Here is a 20,106-nt window from a genome sequence, read left to right as displayed (position 1 = left end):
GCACATAAGCTCCCAGCAGGACCCAGACGGCCCCTGTTGGAGGCTACTTTTGGTGTAACCAAACTCTATCTAAAACTCTTAACCATACCTCCATCACCCAGTCCCTTTGCGTTCCGGTATCTTTAGTGCCTAGCTTAACCCTATATAGCGAAGGAGAATTGTCTGAACTAGCTTCCCAGCTCAGCTCCAGCAATAACATCCAAAAGCGGGCTGTTTTTCTTCCTTTAATTATCGGGGTTTCCCTAGCTTCAACAATTTAACACCCCCTTAACCCCCGGACCACCGGTATGGCTACTGCCTGTAGTACAGCAGATGCTTCCATTCCTAATTCCCATACTAATCCTCTGCCTTATGTTATGTCTTGCTCCCATTCTAATAAAATTTCTCCGAGCCAAGGTCCAAAAGATCACCCGAGTCACCTTCAGCCAAATGCTCCTGCATCCCTACACCCAACTGCCAACCTCAGACCCTAACTACGCCCCTTAACAGCAGGAAGCAGCCAGACAGACCACAGCGCCCTAAATTCTTATAATCAATAAGAGGTTGGACTGTTTGGGTGAAGGAAAAGGGACAAGATGGAGGAAGGTGAACAAGATGGAGCAGTCCCTGTTTCCGGGTTCTTCTTCACAGATTTTCCCGCGCCCGGGAAAAGAACCAAACCAACTGAGCATGCGCAGAATGACGTCAAGTCGAGGACACCGAAATTCAAGAAGCCACTCCTACACACACGCCCCGAACTCCTCCCCTTCCAGCTCCCAGGCATAAAAGTCCGCCGCCGGCGGGAGCCGGGGTGACTTCTTCGGCCCCCGCATTTGTGGACCAGAGAACATCACCCGAGAGCGACGGCGCGACTTCCCTGGCCCCCCACACCTGAGGACCAGAGAACTTCGCCCGAGAGTGTGTGCATATTTGCAATAAAAGACTGCCACTTTCTTATGTAAAAAAAACAAAAAACAAAACAAAACAAAAAACAAACAAAAAAACAAAAAAATAAAATCATTGCTACAACTGTTCCTTTATCAGTGCGGGGGAAGCTGCTGAATAGGGAAAATGATCATGAAGTAACAATAACCACATTTATACATCTGTCTAGGAGAGAAGGTACTTCTCTCTCCATTACTAGAAGGGATTGACCCTGTAATGCATGCATACAGTGGGCTGCTGCACTCACCTCTGTCAATGCTCATTCAGAGGCCTGGATTCCTGATGAGCCTTGATGAGCAAAAGATCCAGTGGAACCCTGACCTCCCATGATTCTAGCTTAAGCTTCTGTATCTGCAACCTGCATTCACCTAAATGTTTTGGAAACCATATCTCACTGTCGGCTAATGATGCCTTTGGAATCAAACAAAACCCCCAAGTCTTCCCCAACAGTTCTTAAACAGGCAATTTTCAGATCTGAGGTTAGGCTTTATAATGACCTGTTAAATATTATCATGTTAATTTTGACTCTAATATTAGACAAGGCTGTTGAAACTTTTCTGGAAATCAATTCTGTCTTCCAAAACATGAGCCAGTGTTTTGCCAAGCTTTGTGTCATGTGTAAATCTGAAGTACCTGCCCTCTGTGTCTTCCCCCAGGCCTGAGTTCTCACTCTACAACCTCCCTGCTGGTCTCCCTGCTTCACTCCTGCCCTGCAGCAATCTGTATTTCACAGCAGCCAAAGTGGCCCTTTTCAACCCTCTGGCAGATCCCTCCTCACTTCCTACTTCCCTCTCACTCACCCTGGTCCAGCCACACCAGTCTCCTCACCCACAACTATAACAGGCACATTTCCTCACTGCCACCTATAATAGGCTTTTGAATGCTTTTTTCTCTATCTAGAAAGCTTCTCCCTCATTCTGTTCAATTGTTGTTCCAGGTCACCTTTTCAGAGAGGTGTTATCTACCCACCTGATCTAAAACAGCAACTAGCTCCCATCATTCTCTATCCCCAGACCTGGCTTAGTTTTCTTCTGTGCATTTACCATGGTCTGGTGTGTGCGCACATACACACACAAACATACATACATACATACACCACGCACATACAATGTTTGCTTGTTGGTTGGCTGACTGACTGTTTGTCTAATAAATTATTAGCTCCATAATGATAGGAACTTTTGTTCACTGTTAACATCCTCACTGCCTTAAACATTACCTTGCAACACAGCACGTTGAATCCATGAAAAATAAGGAAGGAGAAGAAAAGGTGAGCAGGTAGTTGACAGCTGGACAACAAATTGGGAAGAATATGTATAAACTTCAGTCCAGTTCAGTAATCTAATAGTGGAAAGGGTAAAATGAGTTATTTTTGTTAGAACAACCAATAAGTTAGACATAATAGAGGCAGACTATGCAATATAAGATAGGATTTCTTATAGAAAGGCAGTTGTAAATAGTCAAAAGAAGACTGTACATGAGAGCCCGAAAGCTATGAAAATGAAGACCAAGGCCTGCCACAGTGGCTCACATCTCTAATCCCAGCAGTTTAGGAGGACAAAGCAGGAGGATCACTTGAGCCCAGGGTTTCAAGACCAGATGGACAATATAGGGAGACCTCATTTCTACAAATAATAATTTTTAAAAATTAGCTGGGTATGGTGGCACGTGCCTGAGGTCCCAGCTACTCTGGAGTTCGAGGGAGCCCAGGGAGCTTGAGTCCAGGGCGTTCATCACTTGAGCCCAGGGGGTTGAGGCTGCAATGAGCCATGATTATGCCACTTCACTCAGAAGGAAAGGAGAAGGGGGAGGGGGAGGAAGGAGGAGGAGAGAGAAAAAGAAGAGGGAGGGAAGGGGGAGGGGGAGGAAGGAGGAGGAGAGAGAAAAAGAAGAGAGAGGGAAGGGGGAGGGGAAGGAAATGGGAAGGGGGAAGAAGGATGGGAGGAGGATGGGAGGGGCAGGGGGAAGAATGGAGAAGCTGCAGGAAAGGGGAAGGGAAGAAGGAGGGAAGAAGAAGAGGGAAGGGGAGGAAAAGGGAGGGGGGAGGGGGTGGAAGGAGGAGGGAAGAGAAGGAGAAGGGGAGGTGAAACGAAAGGGAAAGAGGGGAAAAAGGGGAGGGAAGGGAAAGGGAAGAGAGGAAGGGAAGAGAAGGGGGAAGGAAGGCCAGGCCTTTTATCAATAAGAAACTACCAGTCTTAATAATTAGTGCTATTCTGAGAAGCTCCATGATAGGGTAGAAAGAGCACCAGTCTGGACTTAGACACACCCGACACCCAGATCTGCTGCTTCCTGGCTATATTTCCTTACAGATGTTGCTTATCAACTTTGAGCCTTAGTTTCCTCATATGTAAAATAGAGATGATAATGCCTACTTTCTTAGGTCTGGTGATGGAGTAAATAAATAAGACAAGATATATAAAACCCTTAGCACCTAGCCTGGCACATAACTGGTGCTCAATGCATTCTATTATCCTCCTGAATATAGTAGTGATCTCAGTTATTCATGGTCAACTACGGTCTGAAAATATGAAATGAAAAATTCCAGAAATAAACAATTTGTAGGTTTTAAATTGCACACTGCACTGAGCAGAGTGGTGAAATCTCACACTGTCCCATGGTGGTGTCTTGCCTGGTCGCAGCTGGCACATGAACCCTCCCTTTTTCTGGCAGCTTTACACCATCTGCATCCCCACCCATTAGTCACTTAACTAGCTGTAGGAGCTCAGTTATCAGATCAACTGTTGCAGTGCTGCAGTGCTTGTGCTCAAGGAACTTTTATTTGACTTAATAATGGTCCAAGTCACAGGAGAAGTGATGTTGGTGTATTGTTATAATTTTTTATTTTATTGTTATTATAATATTCTTGTTAATCTCTTACTGTGCCTAATTTATAAATTAAACTTTATCACAGGTGTGTATATATAGGAAAAAACATAGCACATATAAGGTTTAGTACTAACCATAGTTTCAGCCATCCACTGGAGGTCTTTGAACATAACACCTGAGGATAAGGGGGGACGACTGTATTATCTGCTTTCTCAGAAATCAAAATGGAATCCAAAGCAATTAATAGCCATCATTTCTTCAACACACCATGAAGTACTATGATATGCTATGCTTATTTCTAAAAATACCACATTCTCATTAAAAACCTATGTAATTCAAAAGATCAAAAACTTTAAAAGTGTTTTCTGTCTCTCTCACACACACATGATGGATGAATGGATGAATAATTATTTTTTTTAACCAAAAGAAATGTAAAGCGTAAGCTCGGGTGGCTGCAAATTTCTTGGTTCATTCCTGATGAGTCGGGGGCTCCTTTCTATGGGCATCAGGAAGATGAGATCCAAGATTCACCTGTGTTCTTTCAAGGCCACACTTATGGTCCTTTTTAGACCCCAGGAATGGAAGGTTGCTTGGGAACAGCATCTGCCAGGTTCAAAGCTCTGCCGCTGGGCTCTGAAAGATGGGAAAAGAAGAAGTGGAGAGGGACAACCTCTGTGCCTGTGAAAGAACACAGGCCATTTTGTGAAGTCTACTACAATTAAGGGCCCTCCTCATAGAAAGAAACTTTTTCTGTTCTATGAACAGGTGTCAGAGAGCATCAATTCACGGTTTTAAAAGCCCCACTTACAAGAAGAAAGCAAGCTCTTAAAGGTCACAGAATACTCAGCCCTCTTTCAAAACTCAGAATTTTAATTCTTCTTTTTTTTAGTTTTTACTTGTTTTAGAGAGGGGGTCTCATTTTGTCGCCTAGGCTGGAGTGCAGTGGTGTAATCACACCTCACTGCAGCCCTGAGCTCCTGGGCTCAAGCTATACTCCCACCTCAGCTTCCCAATTAGCTGGGACTACAGGCACATACCACTGTGCCTGGCTAATTGTTTTTAGTTTTTATATTTTGGTAGAGATGAGGTCTTGATTGTTGCCCAGGCTGGTCTTGAACTCTTGGCTTCAAGCGATCTGCTTGCCTTAGCCTCTGAAAATGCTGGGATTACAGGTACTGAGCTATGGTGCCTGGCTTAATTCTTCTTAAAAAAAATACAGATAGACAGATAGACAGATAGATATCTAGACCTGCCATGTGCTAGACCCTATTCAAGGCGTCTGAAGTCTATCATTGAAGTAAAATGACAAAGAGTTCTGTCCTCATGAAATTTGCATTCCAGCAGGGGAGACAGAAAACAAATAATGAATATAAAAACTAAACTTACAAAGTAAGTTTTAGAAAGTGATTACCTGGCATGGGGAAGGGGGAGAATAAAGCCAGGTAAAAGAAAGTAGGATCGCTAGGGGAAAGGTTGTAATTTTCAATAAACTACTCAGAGAAGGCAGCATTGAGAGAATGACAACTGCAAAATATGAAATTATACCACGGAACCCTGGAATAGCTTTTATTCCTATTTTAAATTTAAGTTAACCTACTTAAAAAAAAAATGCCCAGGCCGGGCAAGGCGGCTCACGCCTGTAATCCCAGCACTTTGGGAGGCTGAGGTGGGCGGATCACGAGGTCAGGAGATCGAGACCATCCTGGCTAACACGGTGAAACCCCGTCTCTACTAAGAAATACAAAAAATAGCCGGGCGAGGTGGCAGCGCCTGTAGTCCCAGCTACTCGGGAGGCTGAGGCCGGAGAATGGCGTGAACCCGGGAGGCGGAGCTTGGAGTGAGCTGAGATCCGGCCACTGCACTCCAGCCTGGGCGACAGCGCGAGACTCCGTCTCAAAAAAAAAAAAAAAAAAATGCCCAATGCCGGGCAAGGCGGCTCACGCCTGTAATCCCAGCACTTTGGGAGGCTGAGGTGGGCGGATCACCTGATGTCAGGAGTTCAAGACCAGTGTGGCCAACATGGTGAAACCCTGTCTATACTAAAAATACAAAAATCAGCCTGGCAATGTGGCATGCGCCTGTAATCCCAGCTACTCGGGAGGCTGAGGCAGGAGAATTGCTTGAATTCGGGAGCAGAAGTTGCAGTGAGCCGAGATTGCACCATTGTACTCTAGCCTGGGCGACAGAGTAAGACTCTGTCTCAAAAATAAATAAATAAATAAATAAATAAATTAAATAAAAATTTAAAAACCCACAAAAAAAATGCCCGATACTTTAAATACTATGCTTTAAATACTAAATTTATCTGATGAAAAATTTACAACTATGTTTCTGTATTAAACCAACTACTACCTCTTCTAGATACATGTAACCAACACTGTCAAAGATTTTCAGAGAGCAGTTAGGAGTCTAACAAGGCTGGGCCTCAGCATGAATCACTGTCATTCTTCATGTAGAATCAGCATTTCTAAAGCCATACATAAGGAGCCACTAAAGAGAGAGAGAGAAAAAGGCCATTCCAAGAGCTTCTTGTATTGATTTCTTTTACTCCAAACAAAGAGACTCTCCTAGTTACATGATATATCATAATCAGGTAATTTGTTTGACTGCTTTAAAGAAAGAACAATGGATTCAAGAAAAGGTGTTGACTTGCAAAAATACAACCATTCTGCAAGTTTTGTTTTTGTTGTTACTATGGGTTGCTTTCCCTTAGTAATATGACATATGTGGTCTCTACAGAAAAACTGAAAACGCAAAGCTCTAATTCATGCCATTCCCAAGAGCCTGAGCTAAATCTAAAGCATCCAACATCTGAAAACTCTTACATCGCTACCAATGTAGGAAGAAATCTTTTTTTCAAGTCTTACATCTAGGTTTCACATATTAGACTTTCAAAACTAAATCCCCTACATCACCTGGATGTGATTTTTTTTTTTCTTTCCCTCCATAGTGTTTCTTTACAGAGACAGTACAGCTGTGGATCTTCTGCCAAGCATTTTTCCACAAGTCAGGACACATAGACTTAAAAGAAACTTTTGAGTAAGACCTTTCCTGGGCTCCTAAAAATGGTTCACAAGATAAGGAACTAACACCTCCAACCACGATTAGTGCCTTTATTTTCCAAATATTTGCTCTCTAGGTGACCAACCCCTTTATCCCTTACCATGGCTTTGCCAAAGCTATCCTTTTACAAACTAAAATTCTCAGTGTCAAATATGGACATGTAAGAACATTTCAGAGAGGCAAGCTGCTGGGCCCTCAGGGATAAATAGTACATCCAACTGAAACACAGCGGAGAGTAGGAAAGATATGCTTTTGTTAAAATTAAAAAAAAAAAAAAAAAGCAGCCTACAGAGAGTACATTTTTGTTTTATTTAGTAAATATATGTGCATAATAGTGATGTATGTGTGTGTATTTGTATATATATTCTTTACCAAAAATGCTGGGAGAAAAATGTCAATGTTGACTGGGCATAGTGGCTCATGCCTGTAATCCTAGCATTTTGGGAGGCTGAGGCAGGAAAATCACTTGAGATTAGGAGTTTGAGACCGGGAAGCACAGTGAGATACTGTCTCTACTAAAAAGAAAAAAATGTTAATGTTTAAGAGGGATTATGCGTAATTTTTCCTATTTGCACATTTCATGTTTTCCCCTCAACTTTTCTGCATTGAACATGTATATCTCATTTTTTAAAATTTTTGAGTGAAAACATTCTATAATTAGAAAAAAATATCTGTGAAGCAGAAACCTGAGTTCCAGATCCCTCTTTGACACTTATTAGCCATGTAGACAGGAAAATCACTTCTCAGCTCTATGGCTGTTCATCATCTAGAACATTCGGGGACTTGAGGGGGTTGACCAGATTGTTTTCTAGAGTCTTAGCATTCTACTTGTATATAACAACTGTGTATTGCTTTGCCATGTATATGGCTCTGCAACTCCACTGTAAGGTAGAGATGGTGCCATATACACATACTGTGTGCCACACTTTATATACTGTGCAGGATAAACAAATGCTAACTCATTCATAATGAACCATGCATGCTTACTGTACCATTCAAAATAATATTTCCAGGATCAGATTCTGTTGTCTTAGTCCGTATCTTTCTTACCAAACAGCAAATTCACTTCTCAAGGCAGGATAACCCTATCCTCTAATTGACTTATGCTACCCTACTTCTCCATCCTTTGTGTAATTTCTGATGGTGAAATCAGAGAGCTCTAACAAATTTAAACTCCAAGTTAATCTGGCCAGACAACAGTTCTCAAAAAGGCTTGACCACGTGGCCTCTGCTCATTTCACATGCCTTCTCATCCTACTGGCTTTTCCAAACTTTTCACACCTCTCTCTCCCTTGACCTGAAAAAGAAGACAATCAAGTCTGTACATGACTGTCTATCTGAATTTTCTACTTTCTAGATGTTTCCTCTTGCCTTGGAGAGACACATAAACTATCCTACCTCTAAACGTTGTAAGCAAACACCTGCCCTCATTCTTAGGAAAGGATGAACTTGCTCAACAGGACACTATTAGAACAATTCAGCTATCCATGATAATGTGACAAATACATTGGGCCCTTTTAAAGGCATTTTTCTAAAGTTGTTATAACCCTGTGCCTCCACAGTATGGGAAGTTTGTTGGGCCCTGATGCATGTGAACTTTGTAGCCAGCATCTTGTTTGGGAGGGAAGCTGGTGTATCAGCAGGCTACCTGGCCTGTCTCCTGGCTTACTGTGCAAAAATACACTGTCTCTGACAGGTGAATAAGAGGCATCAGTGTTGTTTGTTTATTTCAATTAATGTAATTATATTTTAGTTTTATTTTCCTAATATGTAAAAAATCCTGAGTTAATCCACCATTGGGATCTTTTTAATATGCTTTCTAAAATGCAAAAAACAAACTAAAATGACTAATTTTTCTGGCTATAAAGTCAAAACACCACATCAACTACTACAGAAACTACTACAATCTTCCTGCACACATTTCCTTCTGACTGCAAGATATGACCCCTAAATGAGTTTTGTACTTTTTTTTTATTCAAAGATATTTCCACTTCATTAACACAATTCTTTATATTCTACTTCTTTGCTAGTACCAAGGAGAAATTCCAGGCTTTAAAAGATTCAAATGACTTTATCTAAATCAGACCTGGACTCTCTCTTCCCAATATGCCGATTTACATGAAATCTCTTAGAGTTTCTCTGCTTCCATAAAACACGGACACCACTGCCCATCAGGGCCAGGTTTGCCTCTTTGCACAAACAGTCCAAAACAGTTTTCCTGATCTGTTTCAACTTGAAGTGTTGTCAATATATGGATTGTCTTGCTTTCTAATTCAGTGAAAAATCTAGTTTTCCATTAGTCTCTGCCTTTCTAATTTTCGATACAGCTTTACTAAATGTAATTATTAAAGGCAGATTCAAGAAAGCAATTACTGAGCTACTGGTTTGTATCTCTGAAGTCTTAATAAGCGACAAAAAGTTGTAATTGCACTAAGAGCATAAAATAAATTTTCATATAGATTAGACATATACACGCTTAAATTTGTATATGGGGAGACATGTTTAAGAGACAGCATATAGGGAATCCCCTCTTAAATCACATTTTAGCCCTCATTTAAACTTTATTCAAAGGCGGTGCAGTATGTTGTAAAGAGTAGAAAACTACATTTCATAAAGGCCACATTCTGTTCTTTCTCAGGACTCTGTGACTTTGGTAAACCACCTAACTTGTCTGCATCTCTTTTTTTGTTCTTTCTATCAATAAATATGAGAATGTTAAATTAGATCATCACCACATACTCTTTGAGCTCTAAAAGTCTATAAATTATTTATTAAATTCCCAATCTATGCTAGGCTCTGTACTAGACACAGGACAGAGTAAGGTATTATACAAATTCTAATCCACAGCTTCAACAGGCTTCAACAGGCTTAAAACTTACTAAAGAAGAAAAGACAAGTAAATATGATTACTTATGAAGAAATAACATTGGGTAATATGATTACCCAATGTTATAAAGTAAATTATCTTTCCAAAAGTCCTAAGGAATAGCTGTACATGTAAACGGGGGGTGTAACTCCCTTGGTAGTCATCCAAATTATATAATTTGGCCTTCAAACTACAGGCAAATAGGAGAGTATTCATTATATGATCACCATATTAACAATGGTCTTGGGCAAAAGAACAAACTCTGTGTATGGGGTCCACTGCCCTGTTATAATCTGAACCATGCACCCCATCACCACCACCTCCCAATTCATATGGTGAAGCTCTAACCCCAATATGACTCCTGACCTCCGGTGATCTGCCCACCTTGGCCTCCCAAATTTCTAGGATTACAGGTGGGAACCACCAGGCCCAGCCTGTTGGCATTATTTTATTTTGTTTTGTTTATTTATTTATTTATTTATTATTTTTTGAGACGGAGTCTCGCTCTGTCACCCAGGCTGGAGTGCAGTGGCACGATCTCGGCTCACTGCAAGCTCTGCCTCCCGGGTTCATGCCATTCTCCTGCCTCAGCCTCCCGAGTAGCTAGGACTACAGGCACCCGCCACCATGCCTGGCTAATTTTTTGTATTTTTAGTAGAGATGGGGTTTCACCATGTTAGCCAGGATGGTCTAGATCTCCTGACTTCGTGATCCACCCACCTCAGCCTCCCAAAATGCTGGGATTATAGGTGTGAGCCACTGCGCCTGGCCAGCATTATTTTAAATAGTGCCTACTATTTACCTTGAACACCATGAAGCTAGAGCACCCACTTATAATTCTATCTTATATTTACTTAGTTGACAGATGAAGAATGCAGCTTTATGATTTCTGTGCTAACAGATTTTGGGCAGGGTCCTTACACAAAGGCCTAAAATTTTATGATGCGTATCATCACCACCACAATTTGAAGATATAGCTGCAAACTTAAAACCAAACCACAGTGGCTTTCTTCAGGTCCTCCTTCTTGAATGTTTGACAACTGAATCTGAAAAACGGGAGAAGTGGGGAACAGAATCAGGCAAGCAAACAACATGTTTATTCTTTTGGTTCCATGAAGAAGTGAAAAACCTGTATACCAGGTCCACACAGAATCATGTTTGGATGCCATATTTCAAGAAGTTCATTGTCAAATGAGATAGAGTCTTTTCCATGGAGAAGCCAGAGCAGGGCCATAGGGCTTCCCCTTTGGCATTTGAGAAGCAAGGAGAGATGTTGAGGAGCAGTCTTTTTTTTTTTTTTTTTTTTTTTTGAGATGAAGTCTCACTCTGTTGCCAGGCTGGAGTGCAGTGGCATAATCTCGGCTCACTGCAACCTTCACCTCCCGGGTTCAAGCTATTCTCCTGCCTCAGCCTCTCGACTACAGGTGCACACCACCACACCCAGCTAATTTTTGTATTTTTAGTGGAGATGGGGTTTCACCATGTTGGCCAGAATGGTCTCGATCCCTTGACCTCGTGATCCGTCCCCCTCGGCCTCCCAAAGTGCTGGGATTACAGGCGTGAGCCACCACGCCCAGCCCAGTCTTTAAATACTTTCAGCACAAATGAGTAGAAGGAATGTAGTGAGGTTTTCTAGATCTCAATAACAGAATTAAAGCCAGCTAGGAAGTTTTCTGAACAGTCTAGAGCTCAGAAAGAAGATCATGACGGAGTATGCCATGCAAGCATAATGAGCCCACATCCCAAATCACCCCCCAGATAAGGCTGAATTGACAGTTTCCAAGCAGCTTATGTAAAGGAAGATTACCACTCAACCCAGACTCTGGTCAGAGATTGTATTTTGGGAAAACAGACAACACACCACTGTTAAGTAAACAGCCTCTTCCTTTAAAGTGAGTCAGTAAGGGCAGGGGTGTCATCAGCCATGGAAATAACAAACACAGAATTTGGGATGCAGAATGTTAAAAATAAAGGTCCCAAATGCACTGTTCAAGCTTAAAGTATTTGGTAAGGAAGCATCAGGATCAAGGCTCAGAATAAAATCATCTAAGATAAAAAACCACAAAATATTATAAACGCGAAATCCGAAATAGTCACTTTAAAGAATTAAGAAAAGTGAGAAACATTCAACTTCTAGCTTTATGATGCCAATGGAACAAAGCAGGCCCCCCAGGATAAACCTTAAGAGGGGCCAAAGAAATGTACCAGAAGGAACTAACTCCACAGAAGGGCTGGAAACAAAAAGCAGAGATCCAGGTCTCCCTGGAAACAGAGTCAAAAGCACATTTTCCTCATGCAATCAGAATGAACAAGTCTCCCATGCAGACCCAGACTACTAATAATGAAACAAAAACCAGATACAGTGGAAAGTCTGTGTGTTTTGTCTTAATTCTGATATTAAGTGGCCATGCTATCTTGGATAGATCATTTACTCTCACTTCTGGCTCAAGTTACTTTATTTATTCACTGAAAAATTATTGATCACTTTTATGTGTGAACATGTGCTACAGGATGGGAATTCAGTGAACTAAGAGCACAATGAATCATCTTCGCCATGCTATGAGGGGAAGATAGACTACTGAGAGGGCATGAAACAGGAGAGCCCAGTCAGGGCTAAATCTCTGAGGAGACCATGATGAAACAGGCCTGAACCCTGGGGGAAGTTGATGGTGGATATGAGGACAAGACAAAGAGGAAAGGTCAGTTTAACAAAAGAAACAGATTACCTGAGGAACTGAGACTATGGGACTGGAGCTCAGGGCACAGGAGGGCTCCAGAGCAGCTAAGGTAGGCAGAGAGCAGACCACACTGAGGGCCTCACAGGCCACACTAAAGACCAGCCTTTACCTTACAAGAAAGGAGAAGCCACTCAATGATTTTTAAGTGGGAGCTGACATGATCAGATGTGCACTATGAAAAAAAAAATTTTTTTTAAGAGACAACTGCTTTGTTGCCCAGGCTAGACTATGGTGACGTAATCGTAGCTCACTGCAGCCTCCAACTCGTGAGCTCAAGCAATCCTCCCACCTCAGCCTCCTGAGTAGCTGGGATTACAGGTGCACATCATCAGGCCTGGCTAATTTATTTTCTCTTTTGTAGAGATGGGGACTTGCTATGTTGCCCAGGCTGGTCTCAGACTCCTGGGCTAAAGCAATCACCCTATCTCAGCCTCCTAAGTTGCTGGGCTTACAGGAATGAACCACAGTACCTGGCCATGAAAAATATTTCTGATTGCAAAATGATGAATTCTAGAGAGCTCAGGGTGAATAGGGAAAATGGAGTAGAAAGTTATTATAGCAGTCCAGGGTGAGATGACAGGGCAATGGGAGGGAGAGTGATGATGGAGATGGAGAAGATGAAAGTGGGCAAATTTTAAAAGACGATTAGGTGGTGGAGTTAACAGCACTTGGTATAACAGTTGAGACCATTTCAGATTTCGTATTTTCAGATTTGGGGCACTCAGCCACTAAGTATAATGTAAATATTCCAAAGTCTAAAAAACCCTGAAATCTGAAACATTTCTGGTCCCAGGCATTTTGGATAAGGGACACTCAACTTGCATCTGTTAGTAGCATTTCCTCCCACCTCCACCTCAACTGGACCAAAGGAAAAGTGGTCAGACATCATCCAACCCAGAGCCTTCATTTTTAAAAGAGCCACATCCGCACCTAAATTCCTTCTCTCAACTCACTCATCAAAGCCTGTCTTTCCTCAGGCTGGGCCTTTGGAGGAGCAGTAGGGATGACCCTAATTTTGAACTATTCCCTATATTCTAATAACATTGGTCCTGAAATGAAGAGGAAAAGAATTTCAAAAGTAAAAATGAAAACAAAAGGCAGTAGAGAAGGGGGTGGTTGTGAACAGAGAATAGCTTGGACTGTAGACCAACGGATTAGCCTTAGAGAGCTGAGGTCTCAAGACGTCCTGACACACAGCAAAGTGTACAAACCCTGAACACCACAGTGGTAGGATTAAAGTCCTAATGCAACTTTGTTCTACTGGATTTTTTTCAATGATGTTTCCCCAAGTAAACTTTATCTCTGGTGATTGTCTTAACTTCCTAACTTCCTAACTTCCTAATCTTCTTCTTTTACCACTTTACTCCTAATAGTAAAGTGATGGTTCACTATTTATAGAATAAACTGATGTCTTTCTGCCTTGAACCTACAAGCTCTCAATCTACTCTGGCTCCAAAGTTGCATTCCTCATTAGTGAAAAGCATGCACTACAAAGAATCATTCCATTAGGTAGTTTGTGAAAGATAACCACACCAGTGAAATGTAATCTTGTCATTACTACAAGATCTGCCTGTAGTAATGGTGCATTCCTTCGGCAAGTATTTATTAAGCACCTTCCCTGCATCAGACTCTGAGCTGGGGCTGAGTGGGCAGCAAAAGAGACACGGTTTCTGCCCCATGAAAACCTCAGGGATAGACACATAGGCCAATGGTAAGCACATAACTGACTAAAATGGGAGCTACAAAGAAACGCCGATGGTGCCAAGAAGTCATCTTAATAGGTAAGCCTGGCAGTGATGAACCACTCCAGGGATTTAACACTGCCCTGTACTCTTCACGGCACGGCCAGGTTAAGGCAGCTGTCCTCACGGGTATACACATGCTTGGGTGCTTGTTCCTGTCAGTTACAGCTCTTTCCACTCTAATACTCAGACCCTCGACTTATCTTTGGAGACTGAAAACCTAGATTCAAATTCCAGCTTTCCCACATACTGGCTGTATGACCTATAGTAAGGTTTTAAACTCTTTGAGCATCTGTTTTTCCACATGTTAAACAGAGACAGTAACACTCTGTGAGGACTTAAATAAGTTAACATTTATAAAGCAGGGTATGGTATCTGACATAGACTAAGCAATAGGTACTATGTCTAAGTGTCCCTGAATCTTAATCAATGACAATAAAATCATTTAAACTAGCATTTAATGAGATTGCAAAACCCCTCATTCTAACATATCTGAATGCCTTTTTAGCTTTGGTAATGAAGAGTCTAACCAGAGTACTCTGAGACTGTGAGTCCCTTGTTAATGTAACAATGCTATATTTTTCATCAAGTTATCATACGTGGAATAAATGCATGCCTTTTTATAACAGTATCTTGAATAGGTAATACAGTCATATGGTTTAAAAAGAAAAAAAAAGATACACAGTGAAGTCGGTCTCACAATCACAACCTTTCTTAGGGCAAGTCCCAACGCTTCACTCCCCACTCAAGTGCTTACCATAAGATCCTTTCAGCGTTGCTACATGCACATTTGAACAGAGTCAGTCTTAAGTCCTTCCCTTCAACACAAAAGGCAGCACAGGACATTCTGTTCCACCTCTTGCTTTTTCCACTCAGCAGTAGACCCTGACGATCTTCCCATATCAGGACATAAAAACAGTCCTCTTCTTCCTTTTACTGCTACATAATATTCTATTGCATGAATACTGTTATAATAAATGTCTTTAAGGCTACATTTCTTTCTTCACTGACAAACTTTCCTAATTATAGTTCTGGCAGTGCGTGTTGGGAAAAATGGGTAGAAATACAATATTTTCATCTGCCTTAATTGTTCTTACTCAAAAACTAACAGCAACTAATTATTTTTTATATTTTATACAATCTATATAGTCACTATGCTACAGTTTACAAGAATAATTTTTCCCTTAAGTTATTTTAAAACATCTGCACTGTATTTTACACATAACAGGATCATTTTTCTTCGAGTTTATATGGGAAAAGTGCCGGCTGCTACAGTATCCAATCAGTTACCCTGAGGAGATGTCAGCTGTCAACCATGTCTATTGTAGTGATTTCCCTCTCCTCTCTCCCTTCCCTCTCTGGGTGAGCTGTCAAGTTTCTAGTTTCTGACGTGCATTTACATCACTCAATGACATCTGACAGCAGTGAAAGGCCACAGAAAACTGCTTATTGATCAGAGCAAAACTAGTTGACGGAACAGATGAGGTTGTATCACAGAAATGCAGCCACATTCAGGTGATGACATTTTGCTCCCCGTACACAAGAGCTTAATGGAATACAACTTCATTATATCATGCCACTTGTGCTTACAGCACCAAACCCATCTCCTGACTGTTTTGTCTATGCAGTGATGAGGACAATCTATTTGTGCTGGTTTCAATGTATTACTAACCTGATTTGTTCATGAACACTTGCAAACTACTTGTGAATCTGTCCTGACAAATATACCAGAAGACACTGAAGTCTCAATCTTACCAAAATCTAATTGTGCTGTCCTTAAAATGAAAAAAAAAAAAAAAAAAAAAAATTACCATTCAGTGAGTTGTAACTGCCCAGTTATACTTTTAAGTTAAAATTTTATACCACAGTGTTAAGAAGTTTCAATAGATTTTTAATTCTTGTGCCATTGTCAGGAAAATAAAAATTGATAACTTGAGATACAGTTGAATTTTACTTATAAACAGGAGAATTTAGGTGTTTCTAAGAACTAAGATACCAGATTAAGCCCCGCTGCATACAAATTGTTCCCTTCAGTTATAAAGATAACAATTTCAACTACTTCCCATTTCCATTGCCAGTGTAGATAAATGACCGCAAAACTATAAATTAGTACATGTCTGGAATAGAGATCATTAAGTCAGACAGACTCTTAATATTTTGCCATGTGACTTCTCAAACAGAAGAAAAGGAAAAGGCAGCAAATGGGACAGAATTACCAGCCCCCTGATTCCTAGGTGAAAGAATGCTAAAACTTTACCCTGAGGGCTGTCTGGCTTTTATCTCTACTCTTTAATTCCTCCCTTGAGGAGGGAGTGTTCCTCCAAATTACAAATTCCCACACTACCGTCACAACTCGGCCACATCTGCATCCTATCTGGACTTGATTTTTTTTCTAATAGACTTTTTACTTCAATAAGATTTAAAGAAAACTTTATGTCACAAATAGATATGAGAAGCCAGTATCGCTTGCTATAAATAGAAAGTGAGTATAAAAGTGAAATACTCATTTTAAAATTACATTTCTTGTTTAAGGTTTGGAGCCTGAAGTTACTCCTTCTTCCTTAGAGAGATTAGCAAAGTAAAGCCAAGTTAAAGTTCTTGGAGAATTGTTTAGGGTGGTGGAGAAAATGACATAGGATTAAAAGATAAGTGAAAAGGGAATAACGTTCTCCTTTTTGAGTCAATGTTATTCAATGTCTAGGCACCACTTAAATCATCTCCTGTGGCACTGGTGGCCTGTAGCCAAACCCAGAGAACACAAGCAGAGGAAGCTGCATGAGCAGGGGCTAGAGTCACGCAGCTGGGGCTCTGCTCCAATCCCGCTCCTGCTGCTTACTGTGCAGCCCCCGGCAAGTTACTTTACCTCTGTGTGCCTCACTGTCCTCTCAACTGTAAAAATAAATACTGTAGGCCAGGCGCAGTGGCTCACGCTTGTAATCCCAGCACTTTGGGAGGCCGAGGCGGGCGGATCACCTGAGGTCAGGAGTTCAAGACCAGCCTGGGCAACATGGTGAAACCCCATCTCTACTAAACATACAAAATTAACCGGGAATGGTGGTGTGTGCCTGTAACCCTAGCTACTCAGGAAGCTGAGGCACAAGAATCACTTGAACTGGGAGGCAGAGGTTGCAGTGAGATCGCGCCACTGCACTCCAGCCTGGGCAAACAAGGGCAAAACTTCACTCAAAAAGGAAATACCAACAGCACATAAACCCTAAAGAACTGCTCTGAGAAGTAAATGAGATTATGCATGTCAAGTTCCAAATACTTTCACTTCGTACACTTTCTGTTGTAGGCCTATCTGGAAACAAAAAAATTGATTCAAATCAGACCCACTATGCCGTACTCACAATAAGGCACATGACAACCATTAAGCACAATCTTGTAAGGTGTCTGTACAGTGACAGACAGGAGGGCAGCATGGTGGAAACCCAGAGTGAGCCAGGTATGGGGTGCTAAGTGGAGAGGTGACCACCGCCCTGGCTGTTCCCAGACAGCCCAAGTCTACTGCTGTTATCCCAGCACAAATCTCAATACTACCACTTTGTACTTTCAAAAACATTTCAGTTTGGATGCCAAGTTGTATGGTCACCCTAAGAATGCAGAGGAACACTTCACTACCTGCAGGTTCTGTGGTCTTAGAGGCCTCCGTATATACCTGAAGTGCCTGTGGTTGTTTTACATGTATTTATTGATATACACATCCTCCACCTGACTCTTGGCTGTTATTCTGTCTCCAGTGTCTATTTAAGACTTTACCAGATAGTAGGTACTTAACTGTGGCTGAATGATTAATCCTGAGACATCCACAACTCAATGGATTACTATAAACCTGGTAAGACTGAGTTCAACCAGGAAGGTAGTAAATGGTCAGGGTCAGGTGAAAATCATTTAAATTTGAGTTCCCAAGTAGTATCTCTAAATCTGCAACCTATAATTATAAACCTGCTCTTACAGATGGAAGTTATACCTGAGTTGGAAAGAGAGGAGGATCTTGAACTAGTGCTTAGGAAGTCTGGACAGATCTCCAATCAGGTGTTGCTAGGGTTATTACAGGCTGAATATCCTTTATCCGAATTGCTTGGGACCAGAAGTGTTCCAGATTTAGTATTTGTATCATACTTACTGGTTGAGCATCCCAAATTTGAAAATCTGAAATCTGAAATACTCCAGTGAGCATTTCCTTTGAGCATCATGTTAGCACTCAAAAAGTTTTGAATTTGGGATGCTCAACCTGTATAAATTTTTTGGATGCAGTTAAGCAGTAGTGCCTGTATTTCCTAAGTCTCCTGAATGAGTGGCTGAGGCAGGCCACCTATGATCAATACGGTGAAGACCCAAAATCACAGGCTTCTGCTCAGGAGTGACGGGACCTCTCAGGGTGCGCTGATAGAATGAACCCAACTGTCAGATACTAATCGTCCCACATACCCCTTCCCTCCTCCCACCACCCAGTCTCCCACTTCACTCCATTCTCTACCCGTAGCTGATAACCTCAGGATGGAATCAGGATGCTTACCTACCCCCTGCACCCCACCCCCAAAACCTGTAAAGTCAAATATGCCTATTTAGTCTTGTTTCACATCTACACAGCTGGAGTGTGGGTTATAAAAACACAATACATTCTAACATACTTTCACTGAGGACATTTAAGACTTGGAAGAACTTTTCTGAATGGACACATCTATGTTCTTATACATTTACTTAAAATGTCTCCTGGGAAACAACACCCACACCAGGCCTGCTAGAAGCTGACTGTGTGTGGTGGCTCATGAGTGGGGCAATGCCAGATGGCTGCTCCAAACAGGTCTCGAGCATCAGGCTGTCTTCCTTTCACATGGGTCTAAAGTGGTGGCATTTTTTTTTCCAGTTAAACTCCATGGAGTTTAAGTGAAAGCCAAAAGAACAATTAATCTCAGATTTATTATTAATGTGAAACGTTTAGTTTTCTTAGTTGACATGTTCCTTTGGCTAGAGTAACTTTAACAGCATACTGAATAGCATAAGACATATTAAGCTGAATTATCTGATGATCATGTAAATTATTAATGAGTCTATAAAATACAGAAAAAGCTGTAACTATAAGAAACATTTTTAAATAGTGGGATCATGTAATTATAGATTTGTAGAAAAGGTTAGACATTTAAAGAACTTAAAATAATTTTAAAATAATTTTTAAAAGACTAGATATAAACAAAGAAAATAATAATTTTAAAAAAGATAAAAAGGCTGGAAGTGGTGGCTCACACCTGTAATCCCAGCACTTTGGGAGGCCAAGGCCGGCAGATCACCTGAGGTTGGGAGTTCGAGACCAGCCTGGTCAACATGGAGAAACCTTGTCTCTACTAGAAATACAAAAATTAGCAGGGTGTGGTGGCGCATGTCTGTAATCCCAGCTACTTGGGAGGCTGAGGCAGGAGAATCCCTTGAACTCAGGGGGCGGAGGTTGCAGCGAGCTGAGATTGCGCCATTGCACTCCAGCCTGGGCAATAAGAGTGAAACTCTGTCTCAAAAAAAAAAAAAAAAAAAAGACTAGGTATTCCGCTGGGTAACTGCTTTACTTCAACAATCTATCATTCTCAAGCTTCTCTTGCTCTAGGGTCTAAAACTATGTTAAACTTAACCCACAGAACCCAAGAATTTATACAGCTGCAAAAAAATATAAGGTCTCCTGTCCTTACTGTGCCATTTAACTATAGGACCAATTAGACATAACACACATTTATGTTTTTAATATTAATATGCATTATATTTATGTATCATTTAATGTAATTACTGGAACATATTGTGTACCTAGGAAGAGACTTAGAACAAATCTGTAAATAGAGTATTTTAATTAGAAAGGAATCCACCAATAGAAGGGCTTTGTTACATCATAAATGTATCAAAAGCTTATCGAAAGTATAAAAATGTATCAAAGCTTCAAACATACCCTTCTCAAACAGATTCA

At 41.2% G+C, this 20,106-nt stretch overlaps 1 protein-coding gene across 4 annotated transcripts in view; it reads right to left on the bottom strand.

Annotated features, from left to right (window-relative positions):
* The window catches only part of SNX24 (sorting nexin 24), a 177,544-nt gene that overhangs the window by 90,377 nt on the left and 67,061 nt on the right, over positions 1–20,106 (bottom strand). The window contains exons 2-3 of one of the 4 annotated variants that reach the window (XM_031666430.1): positions 4,279–4,380; positions 2,141–2,262 (exon numbers count right to left, since the gene is read on the bottom strand). The exons of 2 other annotated variants lie outside the window; for them this stretch is intronic. The gene's annotated coding sequence lies outside the window, so the exon portion shown is untranslated. The remainder of the gene's footprint in view (positions 1–2,140; positions 2,263–4,278; positions 4,381–20,106) is intronic. One more of the 4 variants, XM_031666431.1, reaches the window with a different exon arrangement.

The sequence above is a fragment of the Papio anubis genome, chromosome 5 (assembly GCF_008728515.1).
Source record: "Papio anubis isolate 15944 chromosome 5, Panubis1.0, whole genome shotgun sequence".
NCBI lineage: Eukaryota > Metazoa > Chordata > Mammalia > Primates > Cercopithecidae > Papio > Papio anubis.
This window is presented reverse-complemented; position numbering and strand designations above follow the sequence as displayed.